Source organism: Microtus pennsylvanicus, chromosome 1 (assembly GCF_037038515.1).
Source record: "Microtus pennsylvanicus isolate mMicPen1 chromosome 1, mMicPen1.hap1, whole genome shotgun sequence".
NCBI lineage: Eukaryota > Metazoa > Chordata > Mammalia > Rodentia > Cricetidae > Microtus > Microtus pennsylvanicus.
Window position 1 is genome coordinate 199,130,025 of NC_134579.1, and position 16,313 is coordinate 199,146,337.

Below are 16,313 nucleotides of genomic sequence, written 5' to 3' on the forward strand. Positions count from 1 at the left end.
ACTCAGTGTCATATAAGTCTTGCACAAGTCATCTCAGCTGCAGTGAGTTTATGGGTGCATCAGCCATGTCTTGTCTAGAAGACACAGTCTTGCATCAGCCCCCCCCCTCCACTCGCGGGTCCTTATTTTTCCATCGCCACATCCACAATCTTCCCTGATCCTTGGAAGGGGGTGGGTGTATCATTTTGAATGGGAAATGCCCTCTATAGTCTTAGGCATTTGAACACTTGTTCTCCATTGGTGGTGCTATCTGTAAGGTTTTGGTGGTATGGTCTTGCTAGAGGAAGTAGATAACCAGGGGTGGACTCTCAGACTGAAAATCTTGTAGCACTTCCAGTTCACTCTCTTCTACTTGTTTGTGGTTGAGAATATGGGTTCTTGGCTTCCTGTTCCAGACCCCAAGTCTTCTGCTTGAGTAAAACATTCCCCACCATCTTAGATTCTTATCCCTCTGTAAGCCAAAATAAACTCATTCTTCTGTAAGTAGGTTCTGGTCATGGTGTTTTGTTACAATAGAAAAGCCAGTAATACAGTTGAATAATGATATAGATGTCCTGTATAGGGCCAAAGAGTCCGCTGTCATTTATTCTCTTTGACCAGTTATGAGTCTCTATATTAATCACTGTCTGAAAGTCAAAGTCTAAGGTGGATAATGCCAATCCCAAAAGCCATAGGTTATTGAATTTCAATCTTGGTGTCAGATGTGAGATACCTCATGAGGAGTTGTTGTCTAGAAAGGCTCCAGAGGCCCCAAAACAACACAGGCTATTGCCACTCTTCTTGGTTGCTCACCAGAACCAGACAGTAATAGACGATTGCTGAATATTTCATTCGGCAGAGCACAGAGAAACCGTACAGAAGCTGAGCTTCCTCTCAGCTGTCACAATGAAAACATCCTGCCAGGCATCTCCCAGGCATCTGGGAGGAGAAAAATCAATAGTGGCTTTTCCCAGCTTTGGACCTTACATACTACAATACCACTTGTCAGGCAAGATGTGCCCACTGCTGTAATACAACTGTCACAGGGGTATCCACCTGATTTCTGATTGACTCCAAGGCCCACTTCACAACGGGGAGTCAGGCCTGACACTGTGAATTTGGTCCAAGGCCTACGCATGAGGAATGAGTCTATTAGTTTTGTTTTACTAGGTTGACATTTCAAGTTACCTCTTACCCACTCAGGTTTATAACCATAGACGAGTGCTGTCCTCAACCCTGAGCAAAGAAGCTTTTGTTTGCAGTGACTAGTGGTCAATATAGACTCATGGCTGCCCAAGGTTCCGAGAAGAAGTGACTGACCAGTGCTTGCTCTTAAACGGACAGCTATACCTCCTGCAAGGTTCAGGGGACATCACTGTAAAAGGGAAGGAAACAATTAAGAACCAGAGAGAGGCAGGAGGACTATGAAATGTCATGGTACTCATGAACTCACGGCCGCTAAGACTACCAGCTGAAGACTGAACTGTCAGAGGTCCAATCACAGATGGGGGAGGGGCTCACAGGGCTCAGCCCTGTCTTTGGGGGTGTGGTGTCACAACCGCAGTTAAGATTTCTGGAGAGGAAGTCATTGTATTCAGCGATGCCACCACAGGTGGGTTAGTGATGTCCCAGTGATGAGCTTCATGCCCATGCTTGTGACCAGTTAAACCCAGTGCATTGCAAAGAGGGAACAAAAAGACCTAAAAGCAGGATGGAGACTTGAGGTGGGGATTAAGAGTGTTGGGGGTAGATGTGAGAGTGTGACTTAAATGTAGTGCGTGTGTGTGTATGCACACGAAAGTGTGTGATTGTGCATGTGTGTGTGAAACTATTAAGTAATAAATTAAATTTTTTAAAAGACAGTGAAAGTGAAGATCTAAGGTCAGTCCTGGACCAGCACAATCCCTGGCCCAGAGCCCAGGAAGGGCTGCTGTGCCGCAGAGCTTGGGAGAGATAGTTTGGGGAAGGTATGACTCTGGCAACATGAATAGAAAGAAAGTTGCAAAACCATTTCATATGGAAGGGATTTTTTTTTCATTCTCTTTTATTTCAACCATATAAAAATCTTTTCAAAAAATTTGGTGGGGTGGGGCTAAAGTACAGATTAGTAGTAGTGAGTGTAGTGATATTTCATTTGTATTTTAAATAAATAAAGCTTGCCTGAAGTTCAGAGAGTAAAATAGCCACACTGACAAGGCTTACAATGTAGGCAGTGGCGACACATGCCTTCAATCCCAGTAGCCACACTAGTTTATCATAGGAACTGGGCGGTAGTGGTACATGCCTTAAACCCCAGCACTAGAGAGGAATATAAGATAGGAAAAGACAGCTCTCAGACACAGTCTCATTCTGAGATTCCTGGAGGCGGGATCATCATTTCAGACTGAGGTAGAAGTAAGAGCCAGTGGCTGGCTGTTTTGCTTTTCTAATCTTCAAGTTGAACCCCAATTTCTGTCTCTGGGTTTTTACTAATTGTGCTACAAGTATGTGCTTTGCATTCTTAGAAACTTGGATTCCATCAATAATACAGAAAGGGGGGGGCACAAATGTATTGACTTAGTTCTAACCTGTTCTATTCCTCTCAATATGTAATTTAGTTAGATAATTGTAGCTGGAGGCTGCTTGTTCGTATCTGAAGCTCCATAGCTGAACCTCCCAAAAGAGTCAGAGCTGTTCATGCTGGTGAACCAGGAAGCTGCCCCTTTTTAAAGAAGAACTGCAACTTTTTACTGACAAAGCTGAATCAGAAAACTTCTTAAAGGAGCCATGTCTCTGCTTGCTGCCAGCAAACAGAGTAAGAATCTGCATTAATCTCTCTCTCTCTCTCTCTCTCTCTCTCTCTCTCTCTCTCTCTCTCTCTCTCTCTCTGTGTGTGTGTGTGTGTGCGTGTGTGTGTGTGTGTGTGTGTGTGTGAAATTTCTTCCCAAACTTTCTCAGGTTTTACATGAATTAGCTGGTACATGTTGGCATGCCAACTCCTTCAGCCAGTATCCTTTAAGATATCAGCCCACTTGGTCATACCCTCTTATACTATAAATGCTGATGTTCTTTACTGGCTTCTGGATTTGGTTCCTGTTCCATGTTTGTGCAGAGGACTGTAATCTATGAGTCTACCCCTAAATAAATAACCCTTCATTATACTCAATTCTGACCTAGTGTGAGATTATTTTATAGCTTCCACCATCATCTGACACCCACATGCATCCCATCTCCATGTCTACTAGGACAAGCCTAAAAGGCCCAAAGGACCTGTAGGTCTCCTACCCCTGCCTGCTTGGCTTGATTTCACCTACTAAGCAGTTTTTTTGTCAAAACCCCACCACGGCAGAGCTATTGCAAGACCGACTGTGCATAGTCATCCCCTCCCCATCCCCCACCACTTTCTCTGCCATGCAGTCACAAGTGCCAGCTTCCGGTTTGTGTTCCCTGTTCATGAGTTCTGGGCTCATGGATATTCTAGACACTAAAAACTCTCTCTGTGTACAGAATTAATTCAATTGCTATAAATTTGTCAAGCAAAGTTTATTTGTGAGTATCTAACCAGGCACCAAGGTGTGCCTGCTGGTTGTGTCTCCAAGCCATGTGACTGCAAACGTGACACCTGCTGGTAATTAAAGATTATTGCACCTACAACAATTTACTGAAATCTAATGAAGGTAAGTAAATTAATGAATTTGAAAGTTATACAATTGTTGACAATTTAAGAACCTTTTTTAATACTATATATGGCATTCAGCAAGGCTTATATGGTTTTTCTGATACACCCATTTATTGGATATTAGGACGTAGCTTTGTTTTTCATATTGTATCTTTTCAGGGTTTTTCTGTGGATTTGGAGCCTGTCCTGGAACTAGCTCTGTAGACCAGGCTGGTCTTGAACTCACAGAGATCCGCCTGCCTCTGCCTCCCGAGTACTGGGATTAAAGGCGTGAGCCACCATCGTCTGGCTTCATATTGTATCTTTAAGAAAATGGTTTGATAGTGGAGCCACGAATGAGTCACTTTTAGAAATGATACAGTCTTTGCAGACTAATAATAAACAGCTAGCTGAAAATATTAATAGTGTTGAAAATAATAACAATAATTTGACAGACAAAATTCAGTTCATGTCAAAGGGTACTGAGAAAATATCTGAAAAATTCATACTGTTGAATTTGACAATCAAAATCTGTTAAAAAGTTATGATAGGTTAGCAAATAGAGTATTTTTCCAGGAAGGCAATCTGCACACTATCCAAATAATGTTCAAGGATGAGATGTTATCGTTACAGGAAAAACTTTATACCTTAGAATCTCATGTGCAAAATGAGAACCAGAGGTTAGGTGCCTCAATGAAATCACTAGAAATATATATAGGTCATGAGATTCAAGCTTTACAAAAAACAGTAGTAAAAAGATTTGAAATGATTGAGGAAATTATTGGAGCTGATGAGCAGGGAAAGGAGGCACAAGAACAGGATTTAACATTGCTAGCATATGTCAGAGATGACTTACCCAGGGTTTTAGCTTCCTGTACTGTAATCACCTCTGAAAAAACATCATGTTCTAAATGTCAAAAAGGATCCAAAAAATGTAGATGGATACCTATAGGTATAAGTGATCTAAAAGAAATTAAGTAAGAAGTAGTATCTTATGACTTGCATTCATCATTTTTTAGGGAGATGGTAAAGACATGGACTTCCAGCAATAAGGCTTCAATTAGTTTTAGTGGTCCTGGAAGATGGTCCGCAACTACTGTGGAAAGGCTGCTAGCTAGAATAGTCTAGAACAATTCTCTATTCTGTCAATTATGTTTTAAATAAACACTGATTAGTCAGTAGCCAGGCAGGAACCATAGGCAGGACAACCAGACAGGAAGTAGAGGCGGGGCAAAAAGAACAGGTGTATTCTGGGAAGAAGGAAGGTCTTCCTGCAGTCCTGTTCAGACACCAAAGAAGCAGGATGTGACCTGCCCTGCTGAAAAAGGTACTGAGCCATGTGGCTAACATATACTAGAATAATGGGCTAATATAAGTTATAAGAGCTAATACGGAGCCTGAGCTAAGGGACCAGTCAGTTTTAAAGCTTATGTAGACCTTCTGTGTAATTCTTTGGGACCTAATGACTGTGGGAACTGGGCAGGACAGAAACCCCAACAAGCAGGCCCTCATGTTATACTAGAAAAAGAAAATTTTAGAGCAATAGAGAAAAGCAAAAGAACTTGAGGTTTTCCAAGATCAAATTCTTCTTGAGGGCTCTTTTACTGACCCACAGGATTAAGCTTTTTACAATGAACACATTTTGGCCCTATGCCACACAGTAGCCTTAAATGTTTGGGTCAGGATTCAAGAATCAAGTAAATTAATTAAATCATATACCAGGGTTGAACAGGGCCATAGAGAAACCATTAGTGCCTTTTTACAAAGATTAACTAAAGCTGTACAAATAGGAGCAACAGATCCAGAATCTAGATTAGTACTTATTAAATCTCTGGCTTTGGAAAATGCCAACTTAGAATGCAAAAAGATACTTGGGTCTTTAAAGGTTAGATCAGCACCAATTGATGAATGGATCCTGCATACAATGAACATTGAGACATATGATTATACTACCAAGGCAATTTCCAAAGGTATGAGGAGACATCAAAATGCCAAAAATTTTAATTGTGGTATAATAAGATATCTGAGAATGGATTGGAGAAAAGGAATTCTTAGAAATAATGTCTCCTCTGAGAATGGCAAAAATAGAAAGTCTCAATCTTCTGGAATATGTAGGAGGTATGGCAAAGGCCGACATGAATGTAGATCAACAAAAGACAAACAAGGCAAGCTGATACACCATTGGGAAACTCCTTAGAGGGGCCTCTCTCAGACCCTCCAAGTCAAACGCTGTCCAGTCATTCACAGTCACCATGGAGGACAAGCCTTACTAGGAAAATTTAAAAATCCAGTACCTACTGTAAAAAACAATAAAGTTCTGGATGATGAAATAGATTTGGAGGATGAATCAAAAACTACAGTAGGAAATAGGAAGCATATATTTTGGTAGTCTTCTATAAATGATCAAAGACCAAAACTTAAATAACATTGTAATTGAGACCAAGGTGTGGATGTGACTATCATTACTCCAGAATCTTGGCATCCAAATTAGCCTCTTCAAGAGGCAGATCTTCAATTCCTAGGAACTAGAATCCTATCTCAAGTGAAACAAATCAGGATGTGGGTTGAATGCATAGGTCCAGAAAGACGAAGGCAGAAGCTGTATGTGACTAATATTGCAGTGAATTTATGGGGTCGTGACTTGTGCAATGGAATACCCAGATTAAAATTCCTGAAGTCCCAAAACCTCATGTTTCTGGGTCACCAGCCATTCAGGCTATACAAGAACATGAATCAACTAGCAAACTTTTAGAGGTACCAACAGCCCTACCTTTAAAATGGTTAACTAAGAAACCAATATGGGTTAAACAATGGCCTTTAACAGAAGAAAATCCGCAGACTTTAGAAAAGCTGGTGCAAGAGCAACTAGATGCTCACCATATTGAAGAATCAACCAACCCTTAAAATTCTGTGTGGTATAGAAGGTCCTTACTTCTATGTGTTGCATGTATTGGTTAATGAATAAAGAAACTGCCTTGGCCTGATAGGGCAGAACTTAGGTAGGTGGGGAAGATGAAACTGAATTCTGGGAGGAAGAAGGCAGTGTTGGAGAGATGCTATGGAGCCATGGCCAGAGTCAGACATACTGAATCTTTGCCAGTAAGCCACTGCCATGTGATGATATACAGATTAATAGAAATATGTTAAATCAAGATGTAAGAGTTAGCCAATAAGAGGCTATAGCTAATGGGCCAAGCAGTGCTTTAATTAATAGAGTTTTTGTGTGGTTATTTCAGAGCTACGCTATCCAGGCAGATGGGATAAAAAAAGCAGCCTAGTGCTCCCTCCAACACTCCCGTATTTGTTGTTAAAAGAAATCTGAAAAATGGAGAATGGTGACAGATCTAACAGCTGTTAACAAGGTAATTTGACCTCTGGGCTCTTCATATTCTGGAATTCCTCTACCTTCTCTATTACTTAAAGGATGGCCTCTTATAGTTATTGATTTAAAAGGTTGTTTCTTCACTATACCTTTATAAGAACAGGACAGAGAAAATTTTGCCTTCATAGTGCCTACTTATAATAATTCTCAGCCTACTAAAAGATATCAGTGAACCATCCTCCCACAAAGAATACTAAATAGCCCCACCCTGTGCCAATACTTTGTGAGTCAATCATTGGAAATAATACATAAACAATTTCCTAAATATATAATTTACTGTTACATGGATGACATTTTGCTCTCTGATTCAAATTCAGATACCTTAGAAAGAATGTTTGAAGAAGTAAAGAAAGTTTTGCCTAAATGGGCATTATAAATTGCTCCTGAAAAAATACAAAGAGGAGATTCTGTCAGTCACCTAGATTATAAAGTAGGTTTACAGAAAATTAGAAGACAAAGGGTACACATTAGGACAGACCAATTTTGGACTCTTCCAGCCTGATCTACAAGAGCTAGTTCCACGACCGGAACCAAAAGCTATGGAGAAATTCTGTCTTGAAAATCCACAAACAAAAAATAACAAAAAAAAATAATGTTGTTAGGAGACATTTCCAGTCTATGACTAGTTGTTGGGATAACACCTGATCTAATAATTCATTTAAACAAACCTTAGATGGTGACAAAAACTTAATTAGTCCTAGGAAATTAACAGGTGATGTTGAGAAAGAATTAACTGTTATTGAAGAGAAATTGCATATGCACATGTGAGTTGAGTGAATACAAATCTTAATTGCATTCTAGTCATATTGCCTTCCAAAATTTCCCCTACAGAAATTTTAATGCAGAGGAAAGATATTATCTTAGAATGAATCTTTTACCACATAAGCCAAGCACAACATTAAAAAAATGTAGAAAAGGTATCTGAATTAATTATAAAAGGGAAATTGAGACTTCATAAACTAGCAGGTTCAGACACAGCAGAGATTATAGTGCCTTGCAATAGAATTAACCTTATAAAGAAAACTACTTGGATTTTTCCTTAATTGGTGCAACACATCAATAACTGGAGCCCATATAGTTTGTACTAATGCAAATAAATCAGGAAAGGCAGGTTACAAATCAGAAGATGTAAGTGAGGTGGAACAATGCCCTTATAATTCTGTCCAAAAGTCAGAATTATATGCTATTCTCATGGTACTAATGAATTTTAAAGAGCCTCTCAATATAGTTACTGATTTTCAATATGCAGAAAGAATTGTCTTGCATATTGAAAACACTCAATTTATACCAGATGATACAGAATTGATTTCATTATTCATGTTTAAGATATAATCTACAATAGGCTTTTCCTATATACATAACACACATCTGATCCTATATGGGTCTTCTGGGTCCTCTAGCACAAGCTAATACAGAAAGTGATCAATTATTGATTGGAAATGTGCTGAAGGACTCAGAATTTCATGAAAACATCATGTCAATAGCAAATGCTTAAAGAGAGTTTTCTATTACATGACAATAAGCTAAGGAGATTATTAAGAGATGTCCTACTTACTCTTTCTATATCCAAACACTGCTACCTGCATGGAGTAACCTAAAGGGTACTCAAAGGAATAAAATCTGGCAGATGTATGTGTTTCACTTTGCAGATTTTGAAAATTAAAATATGCACGCCACAACATTGGTACTTCTTTGGGTTTTCAATGGGCAACTGCTTTGAGTTCAGAATAGGCTGAGTCAGTAATTATGCATTTACCAGAAGTTATGGCCATCATGGGTATACATACACAAATAAAAACAGATAATGGTCCAGCATATGTCTCTATGAAAATTAAACAGTTTTTTGTTTATTATAATATAAAGCATATTACAGGTATACCAAATAATCCTACAGGTCAGGCACTTATAGAAAGATCAAATCAAATATAAGGAATATGTTAAACAAACAGAAAGTGATCAAAAATACCCCCAGAAGTAGATTTTACAATGCTTTGTTAACCTTGTACTTTGTTAATGCTAATGAGAAAGGAAGAACAGCAGCAGAGAGACATTGAATAATAGGGAAAAAAACTTCTGAATTAAATCAGTGGATGTATTTCAAGGATGTGTTGATCTCAAAATGAAAACAAGGCTGTGTTCTACATTGGAGAAGGGTTTTCGTTCTTGTTTCTACAGGAGAAGAAAGGCTATGGATACCATCAAGATTAATAATGATTCAGTTTGAAAAAGAGAAACCTCTTGTGACAGAGAAATGGCAACTCATCCACAGAGTTAACAATCATACAGGTGGTAAGAAAACCTCATAAGGGTTGGGACATGGTTCTGTTCTTGTCTTTGCAAGAAAATACTCATATTCAAAAAAATGAGAAACCTTGGACATCTAGATGCCTAAAGAGCCTAAATATGAAAAGATCCAGAAAAAAAAAAACACCAAGCAAAGAGAAATCTAACTTATGATGCTGTATCACCTGGTCAGTAAATTTGATTATCTGATCATGTATACATGTCTACTTAAAAATCAAAGATGATTTTTGAGTTGAATAATGGTTATCCTTCTCAAAATCCAAACATCTTATTTAAAAAAAATCAGAGTGTCTATCTCATGTCAGGAACCATCTGGTATGGAACAAAAACAAGAAAGAATTTTTTAAAAAAAATTACTTTTTTATACCTATTTTTGTCTCTATCATACCTTTTGTTGAATAATATCTATATAAATAATGTTTAAGTTTTCCACAATGAGACAATGAATTTTTGTGCAGTAATCTTTGAAGTTTCCAAGAAGAACCAAGTGGCTTGCATGATGCCATGATATTAATAGTGCTACTTTAAGAGCTTAAACCAAAATATCCAGGAAATATAGGACGCCATGAAAAGGCCAAATCTAAGAATAATAGGTATAGAAGAAAAAAAAGAAGTTCAACTCAAAAGCACAGAAAATATATTTAACAAAATTATATAAGAAAATTTTCCCAACCTATGGAAAGATATAGCTATGAAAATACAAGAAGCTTACAGAACACCAGATAGACTAGATCCAAATAAAAATTCCTGTCACCACATAATAATCAAAACACTAAACATACAGAATAAAGAAAGAATATTAAGAGTTGCAAAGAAAAAAGGCCAAGTAATTTAAAAAGGTGAACCTATCAGATTGTATCTGACTTCTCATTGGAAACAATGAAAGCCAGAAGGTCATAGTCAAGCATTATGCAGACATTAAGAGAACACAGATGCCAGCCCAGACTACTATACCCAACAAAACTGTCAATTCTTCAAGACTCAGTCATACCACTTTTATTGGGTATATATCCAAAGGATGCTCAATCATGTCACAAGGACATGTGCTCAACTATGTTCATAGTAGCTTTATTTGTCATAGCCAGAACCTGGAAACAACCTAAATGCCCCTCGACCGAAGAATGAATAAGGAAAATGTGGTATATTTACACAATGGAGTACTACACAGCAGAAACAAATAAAGTTTGAATTTTGCAGGAAAATGGATGGAGCTAGAAAACATTATTTTGAGTGAGGCAACCCAGACACAGAAAGACAATTATCACATGTACTCATTCATAGGTAGTTTTTAAACATAAAGGAAAGAAAATCAGCCTACAAACCACAATCCCAGAGAACTTAGACAACAATGAGGACACTAAGAAAGACTTACATAGATCTAATCTACATGGGAAATAGAAAGTAGAAAAAGACAAGATCTCCTGAGTAAATTGGGAGCATCGGGACCTTGGAGGAGGAAGGTGAGAAGGGAGAGGCAGGAATGGGAGCAGAGAAAAATGTAGAGCTCAATAAAAATTAATTTAAAAAACTAAGATAAATAAACCAAAAAATAGGTAGATTAGTATGAGCTTACTTACACTAATAATAATAGTGAGTAATAGAGTGGATACTTGTAAGTTATTATTTATAGGCAATTTACACTAGTATAGATTCTTGTATATTGATACAAATTATATTGAATATGCTCCTATTTCTGTTTGCAATATTTGTACACCTAGGCAAAGTTATTTTGTCATATTGTATACATGCAAGCTTTTACTTCTGCTTAAGACATTTTGTATGCTGATACAATTTTAGGATATATTTGTCATATTGCACTATATATTTCTACCTCTGATCATTGTCCTCATTTGCTGCACAGTTGTTTAAAGATTGTTGAATATTTTAATATGAAGTCTTAGTCTTTACTCTATATAGATATTAAATATTATATGTTTCTAGTCATCCATATTTGTCTTACTTATAGTTAGACTAATCAGGTTCTTTAGATACATAGAGATTATATTCCACATAGATCGGTAACTATCAACCACTTCAAAGAACTATAGACTATGGCATTTAAAAACTTAGGGTTCTTTTGATGTGAGACACAATTGCTTCTGGCAGCACCGATCTATTCCTGAGAAATTGTTGAGCACTGAAGACACTCCACTTGGAGCTTGTTTTCTTCTTGGCTAAACTGGCCTTTGGGCAAGGAACTATCCATGCCTTGACCACTGACAAAATTCACAGTGTCCAGACAGGACAAGCAGGATACAAGAAAAAATACTGCCAAACCTTGCCAAGATGGGGCAAGTCAGTTCTGAAAATTTTCCTACCTGTGAAAATGGTTTAGGCCTTAGCCAAAGTTGGTTGTTCCAATGTTGCAGATGAGACTTTGGTTGATTGCCCAGGTTGTCTCTGTCATTTATTGCACATGTTGGAAGTTACTTGATTGTACTTCCTGTCTATTCAAGTAATTATTTCCCTTCTCAGATCTTGAATGGGGTTGAAGACTAGATAGCTAGTCATAGTTACTTTCCTCTCATGACTTGGCTAAGCTATTCTAATACAAGACAGATTCCTTAGGATAGGATAATTATTGAAATATTTAACTTATGTTTCTTACTTGATATAGTTTATGGTGGTTGTAATTCTAATTTTTATACTTAATATTTGTTTTTATTGTATATAGTTTTGTATTAGGCTTAGAACTCTCTTATTTAATGATGTGGGAGTGTCATATATCAATCTGTTGATTTCATTGGTTAAGCAATAAAGAAACTGCCAGGCCCATTTTGATAGGCCCACTCTTAGGTGGGTGGAGTAAACAGAACAGAAGGCTGGCAGAAAGAAGCTGAGTCAGAGAGTCGCCATGATTTCCCCACTCCAGGCAGATGCAGGTTAAGATCATTCCTGGTAAGCCAGCTCGTGGGCGACATAGATTATAAGAAACGGGCTAGTCCAGGTGCGAGAGTTAGCCGAGAAAAGGCTAGATATAATGGGCCAAGCGGGATTTAAAAGAATACAGTTTCCGTGTAATTATTTCGGGGCATAAGCTAAGCTAGCCATGTGGGCGGCCGGGGTGCCCGGAAGCAGCCCACCGCTCCTACTTACAACAATTTAAACTAAAGGGGAGGTGCTGTAGGAACTCCTTCAGCTAGTAGCCTTTTAAGATACCAGGCCACTTGAGGGTGACCTCTTATAAATGCCTAGGTAAAGCACATGCCTGCTCTCCTTCCTGGCCTCTGGATGATTGGATTCCTGTTCCTCTTTCATGCAGAGTACTATAATCTGTGAATGTGCCCCTAAGTAAATAGCCCTTTATTATTCTCAATTCTGAACTAGTGTGGTATTATTTTATAGCATCCATCATGAGTTAATTTATGCAAAATGAATAACTGCCTGCTCTCAGTTGTGAACGGCTATGTTTCAGGTCAGTAGCTGTAGCCCTTAGTCCTAAAATAACATCAATCACTGAAGATGCATGTGAGAATCGCCCGAGAAACCAGTCCGTTCCTGTGTGTATTCCGGCCCCATGCATCCCATATAGACTGCTTAGACCCACAAAGCTTGCTATTGCCAGAATACCTATCAGGAACCTGCAAGGTGGCCCAGTGGGTAAACACACTTGCTACCAAGCCCAAGTTCAGTTCCCAGAACTCACATGGTAGAAGGAGAGAATCACCTCTCATACACTGATCTCTGACTTTCACATGCTGCCTTCAACACAGGCATGGCACATATACACAGACACACAGACACACAATGTAATTTTTTCATTTGTAATTCATGAATCTGTGAATTAAATAGTTGCAAGGCCATTGTTAGTCTGCAGGATCTAAAGAGCAAGGAATGGATGTAGGAGGATCCTGAGCTATACCTGTTAATGGGAGAACTCAGCTGGGCTTTGAGGCACAGACAGATGTTTGGGTGGCAGTTGTCTTTCAAGCAGCAATCCGAGAGTCCTCACAAAGAAGAGGGCAATCCAAGGAATGTCACCCTCATTAAAAAGGAGTTATTTAGTCTCCACGTGACAGACTCAGGAATTTTTCTTGCTCTCTCTTGCACATAGGAATGTTTGACTAGTTCATTCTTTGCCTTGCCCTGTGGTTTGCCCTGGTGCAATGCTCCCTTAAATGGACATAGTAACATGGTCTCTTCATAATCTTCAGCCACACTTTGCAATCTGGTTGATGGGGCTGCAGGGGGGGTGAGGGGTAACTTGTCAAACAAGAAATGTCACTTAGTGGTAAGGCATGCATTTGGGAGAAGAAAGCCAACTATTAAGGAAATTCAAAAATCCCTTTTTCTACACTTCATCAAAAGGACTTCCTGCACCAGCCATTATCAATGTTTGAGGTAATTGTTCAAGGAGTTCTCTGTTCCAGTGGGAAACCACAGTCTCTGCACTCACAGCTTCCTCTTGGTATGGCATTAAAAATGAACCCGCAGCATGCAGTGCGGGATTTGCAACCCAGACAGACCCCTCCTTTTCTTGTGGCTACCAGTTAAAACAACTTGGAGTGAATATTTCAAAGTTAATCCAGTGGTATTAATGAGTGCCATGACCAATGCCTGTCAACCCAACATTTGAGAGACACAGGCAGGAGGATTACCATGAGTTTAAAGTCAACCTGGGCTATGTAGTGAGTTCCAGGTCAGCCTGGGATATGGAGGAGGGAGGGAGGAATGAATCTCATAATAAATATTTACAAGAGGTTGTGATAAAGAAAAAAAGTGGCAGAAAATAGATTACATAGATGATAGATAGATAGATAGATAGATGATAGATAGATAGATTATACACACATATATACCTGTATACACACACACATTTTATATATATATATATATATATATATATATGCAATATATATATATATATATATGCAGTGTAGCTCAATGGCAGAGTGCTTAGAAAAAAGAACAAAAGAAAATAGGTTTTCTATAAAAAAGCAAGAGAACCCTAGATCCTCCTAGATTTACCCCAAGAGGATGAGTCCAAACCTAGAAGAAGGGAACTGAAAAACAAAACAGAGAAACAGACATTCCGAGGGGGGGCACTCCACATATTTTTTGCAAACAAAGTGACTAACTAAACCAATAGACAATGTAAAGGCCTGCAGAGCTTTGCAAGCCCCTAAAAGTATCAAAGCCATTCTGACCGTCACCTCCTCCCCACCGCACTGCTCTCTGATGGATGAAACAGGAAGGGAACAGGGTGTCAATTCTATTTAGTCTATTGTTTCCGTATTTACCCTACTTTTTAATTTGGAAGAAAAAAAACCAATACAAACATGCATTGTTCTCAAAGCATTAAGTCACAAAACCTTAAGTACAAAGTAAATACTGTGGTTCAAACCTCAAAGGAAAAAACCTGCAGATCAGAGGTCTGCCATGGAGCGATGGAGTAACTGAACTCCTCCTTCAAATTTGCAAAATAAAATAGCAACGGTAAATATGCACACATTTGAGATTATATTAGCAACTCCTGATGGATCAGTCCAAGGGAAGAGGCCTCAGAGTGCACAGTATGTGGGCTTGGCTGGCAGGAGCCGCCGTGGACTAAGCTGCGTATGTACACACGCCTTTTGCAATAATCCGCATCTAGATTAAAGTTACTGAGGAAATGAGAAAGGGACACTTACTTATTGCTCTCCCAGCTCTTGGTAAAACACTTGCCTAGTTCTCTTTCACAATACTGGAAGGAATCGGCCTCCTTATAAAGAGCCTGCCTCCTTGTGGGCATGGAGGCCCTGGATTCTGTCCTTTAGTCCTTCCTCTTTTTAGGTGATTTTGTTCATTTCATGCTTTGCTACTTTTTCCTGACAGTTTCCAAGCCCTGGTAAAGAGAAGACTGACCACGGGTGATCCCACACCTCCTTACCAAAAATAACAGGGAACAGGTCCACTGTCCCAGCATCACACAGGATGCTTTCTGTGTTGTCAGCGCAAGTAGCCAGCTGGTACCCACTCCAAGCCCATTTTCCTGCAAACTGCCCTCGTCTTAATCTTTGTGGTGCGAGAAGGGTCTGAAAGGCCAGGGATGTAGCTTGCTTGGCAGAATGCTTACTGGGGTACACAAACGCTCGAGCTGATCTCAACACCACATAAAGCTGGACATGGGGGTATAGGCCTGTAATCCCAGCGCGTGAAAGGTAGACCAGAAGTTCAAGGTCATCCTTGGCTACATTGAGGGGCTACCTGCGGCCCTTTCTCAAAAATAATAACAAAAAAAAACAAAAACCCAGCACTGCCCTTTTGGGGGCCCACTTTGGAAGTAGCATCTTGCGGGCTAGAAGCAAGTGGCAAAAACCTGAGTCACAAAATTTCTGAGGAATGCTGCATTGAGGTTTTTGTTTATTAGCTACCAATCCTTCTGTTTACCCAGTCAGAGTCCATCCTGAGCTGAGCCCAGACTGTCATTCAGGACATTGTCAGAAGCACTACCATTTTGGGGACCCACTTTGGACCGAACTTATTCTTGTAATAACCCCTGCCAGAGGCAACTGAGTGAAGAAACGGTTTGTGTGGTTTAGACGTCGTAGTTCATCACTGAGGGAAGTCAGGGCAGGAACTTACGACAGGAACCTGGAGACAGAAACTGAAACAGAAACCGCGCAGAAGCATTGCTTGCTGGCTTGTTCTCCAGGCTCACTCAGCTTCCTTTTCCTAACAGCCCAGGACCATCGACCTGTTACCACAATGGGCCACTCCTCTCACATGATCATCAATCAAGAAAACTCCCCACACACTTGTCTCCAGGCCAATCTGATGGAGGAAGTTTCCGCAAATGATGCCCTCTCAGCAGATGACTGTAGCTTGTGTCCAAGCTGACAAAAACCCAAACCCAAACCAAAAACTAACCAGCATACTGGAGAACACTACGTTACATAAAATAAACTAGACTTAGAAAGACAAATACACAGCCTTTCTCTTATGTGCAGTCTCTAGATTTAAATCTCTCTTTTCTCCCCACCCAGTGTGTGTGTGAGTGTGTGTGTGTGTGTGTGTGTGTGTGTGTGTGTG